This window comes from Genypterus blacodes, unplaced genomic scaffold (genome assembly GCF_046128005.1).
Source record: "Genypterus blacodes isolate CSIRO-AG114 ecotype Tasmania unplaced genomic scaffold, CSIRO-AGI_Gbla_v1 ptg000104l_1, whole genome shotgun sequence".
In the NCBI taxonomy this organism is placed as follows: Eukaryota; Metazoa; Chordata; class Actinopteri; order Ophidiiformes; family Ophidiidae; genus Genypterus; species Genypterus blacodes.
Window position 1 is genome coordinate 800001 of NW_027466908.1, and position 5430 is coordinate 805430.

Below are 5430 nucleotides of genomic sequence, written 5' to 3' on the forward strand. Positions count from 1 at the left end.
GCTAATGTGCTAGCTGTGCTGTGCAGCGAGCGTGAGGCTCCGGGGAGAAGCGGAGGGCATTGATGGGCGACACAGGAGCTCAGCCAAGTTTGCACTCAGGCTGCTGACAGTGCTGCAGTTGTCTCGTATCAGCTCGTATCTCCCGCGGCGGCTTCAGCCCTCGTGCAGACGCCTTCTGTGTCTCTTTTGTTCTCTCGCAGCTCGCCGCTCGCCGCCGCTCTTCTCTTCTTCTCTTATTCAAAGCTGAGAATACCCAGGGTGCCTTGTTGCGTCCGCGGCCGACGCCTGCCGTCACAGTTTGCGGGGCTCAGAAACACGCATGCTCAGACGTGCAACAGCTGCCCGGCTCTTTGTCTGGTGAAGATGTGTAATCACGCTGAATGAAGCTGTTGCACTCAGTCGCACAGGAGATCGGAGCTGATGTCACGTCTGCAGCATGACACCATCATGTCACTCTGGCTTCCTATCACCTCCTCCCCTTCCTTACTTCCTTCCCTCCATCCTTCATGCCTGCTGCTAATCTGCTGAGTGACATCTTTGACGCGTCCTCCTCTAACACCTCTGATTAGTGCGGCTTTAAGGGACTCAGGCAGCATTCGGCCCGACTAAGCAGCTTTTAGCCGAGCCGGAGCTTTACAGCCTGACAGGAGTCCAGGAGGAGGAGGAGGAGCAGGAAGTGAAACAACAGAACAAAGCTGAGCTACCTGCTTCCTCCTCTCCGGCAGGAGGTGTGATGCCTCCTCCCAGCCTGTAGGTGGAGGTGACGACAAATGCACGACAACTACAACATCATTTGGCGAAAGCTGAGTGATGACATCATCATGTTAACACAGCCCAAACTTACAAACACACGCTGTAATCCTACAAACCCAACACTGACATGTGACAGCTATCGACCAATCACGTGCTTCTCTGGACGTGAAGCTTCACAAAACGATTCTGTGTGTAAACACGGTGCATCTCCTCCTCCATTTCTCTCTCCACCATAACTTATCACTGTCATGGTTATTGTCACCACCATGTGTGTGTGTGTGTGTGTGTGTGTGTGTGTGTATTTCTTGCGCCCCAAAGTAAGGGATAAGCGCGTCTTGTCAGCAGATGTCAGAGAGCAAAAGCATCTGATGTGTCCGTGTGGTGTCGAGCCTAAATCAGTCTGCTGAGGTTAGAAAAAGAGTCTGAGCTCACACATTTCCTCTCACCTCTCCATCACACACACACACACACACACACACACACACACACACTCAGGAGCCCTGATTAAATAGGGATTGAACCCGTGCCGAGCTTGAAGCAATATTAATGTTTCACAAACCGGATTTCACGCAACGACTGCTCACTTATAAAAGCAGAGAGAATCTGCTCACACACACAATTACACACAGATACACACAGATACACACAGATACACACAGATACACACAGATACACACGCTGCATCTGTTCCTGTGCTCTTAAATGAGTCCACACATTTTGATTTTTTTTGTGAAACCAGCAGAATGGGAGTGAAAACTGAAGACTGACACAGCTGGATCAATAACAATATAGGAGAGAGAGAGAGAGAGAGAGAGAGAGAGAGAGAGAGGTTATGACAGAGAAAGAAAGAGAGGGACTGGAAAAGAGCGTGATACATGGAGGGATAAAAGGAGAGCTAGACACAGAGAGAAAGAGAGAGGAAGGGAGAAAGAGAGAGAGGGAGAGAGAGAGGAACACAGAGAGAGAGAGAGAGAGAGAGAGAGAGAAACACAGAGAGAGAGAGAGAGAGAGCGATAGAGACGGGAAATGAGATGAGAGGGAGCAAAAATAAGAGCAGTGAAGAGAGAGAGGGGGGATGGTGAGAACAGCAAAGCTAAGCAAAAGAGAGAGAGTGTGAGTGTGTGTGCGTTGTAAATGTAAGGGGGAAACAGAGCGATGAAGGAGGAGCAGAGAGTGTATCTGTGTGTGTTTGTGTGTGTGTCTGAGCGTTTGTCTTCCTGTCGGGGTTCTTGCTTTGGCAGACGCTTTGGAAAAACAAAGTGTTGTGAGGGATGCTGGGATATGAGGGCGCCATGGTGACCGAGGTGGACCTACCCACCATATAGCCAGGTTACCATGACAACCAACTCTGACCAATGACATGGGAGCACACAATGCATACATACATCCACTGTATTGCCAGAAATGGAGCCGTGTGTGTGTGTGTGTGTGTGTGTGTGTGTGTGTGTGATCACGCTTACGGGTGGATTTCAGTTCTCGGTGCATTGAATTGATTTGAAATTTGATATTTTGAGGGAAATAAACATCCGATTGTCTTTGAGATGTTTCTCAGGAGCTTCTTCTTCTGTGAGATGAATTATTGCTGATTGTATGTTGCTATAGGAGACGGAGTGGGCGTGGCTCACCTCCATGTCACCCTCAGTACCTTCCCATGCTGCTCTCCAGGCTCTCCAGGCTCTCCAGGCTCTCCAGGCTCTCCGTGAGGTGTTGCATCATCACAGTAGGAGGTGATGTCATACTCTTACACGCCTGAATGAGCCGTTTGCTTCATTCAGGTCAGTGACTTGAGCTCCGATGATCTGGTACCTACACTGATCATGGTGATGTTTGTGTGACGGTTAGACCTTTAGTCAGTCGGTCATGTAACCGTGTTGAAGCTTGGCGTGTTCGTGTGTGTGTGTGTGTTCAGACGGCGCTCCTACTTCCTGTTTGAAGTGAAAGTCGGGATTCTGCTGCCATGGTTTGTTTGGTTTATCACCCAAATAACTACATTCAGTCTCCATTCAAACCAACGCAGAGGACCTCAGCTCTGATTGTGTGTGTTTGTGTGTGTATGTGTGTGTGTGTGTTATCCAGGAATGCAATGCACTCAGAAATCACTCCTCTCGTGTGAATCCACTCGTTTGCCACACGTGCCAAAAATATTCATGCTGAAGAGCGATTACACATGCAAACGATGTCTGTGAGTGTGTGTGAGTGTGTCTGGGTGTGTATATGTATATGTGTGTGTGTGTGTGTGTGTGAGAGACGTGGAGTATCATCCCCTACAATGTTCCGCTACAGAGAGCTCTTAACCTAATGGCCTCCAGCAACCGCTAAACTGTAGGATGGAGCACATGTAAACAGGTCTGCTGTGTGTGTGTGTGAGTGTGTATGAGTGTGTGTGTGTGTTGTGCGTGTGTGTGGCTCCACAGTTAGTAGCAGCAGTTAAACGTCTCCGCGGGGGGGCTCAGCCTCAGGGCGGCTCTGTGGTGGTCTGTCCACGCTGTCATTTCTATCGCGGGTGATTTGGTGCATGTGTGTGTGTGGCGGTTATGACACAAACACACACGCATATAAAGTATTTACAAATGACTTTAGTATGTGTACATTGGCAGTTTTGAGTGCTCACACCTACATCAGCGTGCGTCTGTGCGTGTGCGTGTGTGTGTGTGTGTGCCTGTGTGCGCGTGTGTGTGTGTCCGTGTGTGTACAGTGGTGCTTCTGTGTGAAGTCGACACATAAAGCTCGAGGCTCCGCGCTCGCTGTGAAACGTTCCAGCCGCCGCTCGTTAAGAAGATTCCCCTGGAAAAAACAAAGACAAAGACAAAAGACAAAGCCGGCTGGAATGTCTGAAGCGGAAACAGGAAGTGCTTTAAGGCAGAGAGATCAAGAGAAGAAGAAGAGCTGAAATCTGGTGCAGTTCATGAAGCCTGAGATTCAGTCTCTATTCTTCTTCTTCTGTGGTGTGCGGTCTGTTCAGCTTCCTCCGACCTGCCTGGAAGCACATTAAAAATATAAATGTATTAAATATTTACATTCCAGTCTCGGTCGACATCCTGGGCTGTGTGAGCCAATCAGGAGCCTCCACTGACTGAAACGCACGACGTCATCAAACCACAAATGCTGACCTGACGATGTTCTACTCAGAAAAGTGAGACAGCCAGCGCGACGAAAAAAACGCTCCTGCACGCCGCCACGTTTGATCCGTGTGTGTGGCTGTGTGTGTGGGTGTGTGTATGTATGTGTGTGTGTGGGAGAGATTTGAATATCTGTTGTTGTGAAGCTTAAGCAGATTAATTTGTTTGTTTTGGGGCGACGGACAAATCAGCAGGAAGAACGACGCTGCCAACGCTTCTGTTACATCAGAGGCTTTGATCGTCTTCATGCGGAGACGTCGGCGAGCGTCTAAATCCTCCTCCAGACAGAGAGAGGGGGACAGACGCACAGGACACAGAATGACACATAACACCCTCCCTCCGCCATAGCCTGGGTTGAAACCCGTTGCACTGAACGACGACATAAACAAACCAACAAGACGATCTGGTTTGGTTTCGCTCACACTGCTGAGAAGGAATGGTATCATAATGTGACTTCAGTCCGGAAGAGGAACGTCGCTTGTCCTCGGAAAGTCGGAATTCATCTTTACAAAGTCACAGATTAGCGACGTGGCTCCTTTGATTCGTCCACATCAGGGCGTTAGCATGGATCCCTCTGAGGCCTTGCTGAGTTGTGTGTTCGGAGCCCCTCCAGCTCGTCTGCCAGGCTTTTCCGCTGACACGACGACCCGCGTTTACGACTTCCTAGCGTTACCTACACGTGGCTCCAAACCGCACGTGGAAGCATCAAGCGTCTGCAGGTCGCCACTTAAACCCGGCGTTAATCCGGAGGCAACGCTCTCCCAGCAGGAGCTCAATAATGCATGCGGAACATAAAAGTAGGCGATCTCTCGTCTTTGATCGCAGCCTGAGACCTGAGATTTCACTTTTTATGCTGGCTGGCGTTGCCCCACATTAGCAGGCGGCGCTCAGGAAACTCTTAAGTGCTTTATGTGCCGGCGTGTTCGCAGGCTTTCAGCGGGAATTAAACCGTAAATTCAGTCGCTGCTTTACGACACCGGGACGAAACTCCGCCTCCTCTGAATGTCCCAGCCGAGACCCCGGGGACAGACGGACGTGTCTGAAAGAGGACGAGAGGCTCCAAGATTGAAGCGGTGCTGCTCTAAGTGATGAGATGCCAGCGGTACTTCCTGCCAAAAACTGAGCCCTCTTAATCCATGTAGAGCTGATATGCAAAAAACAGATGATCCACACTTTTCTGCTCTTATGTTACGCTGCATTTAGGCTCACATCAATCAAACTTTAGCTTAGCTCCATAAGTGTGTGTGTGTGTGTGTGTGGGCGTCAGCGCCAGTTACTCACAGGACAGAAATGCTGATAGAAGTGTTGATGTGCAGGTAAACGCATTGTGACGTGTACGATTGTCACAGAGGTGTGGGCCTGTGATTAAAGCACACACACACACACACGCACACACTCGCACACATTCGCACACACACACACACGCTCGTATCTGCTTTTTTGTCAAAGTCTCGCCGCTCATTCATCTTTTCTTCTCTGCTGCGTTTTCTAGGCCAAGCAGACGTTCCACTCCAGTTGTCATGCCAATAGATTAGCGTGCTCCTGTGTAGTCTCTGCG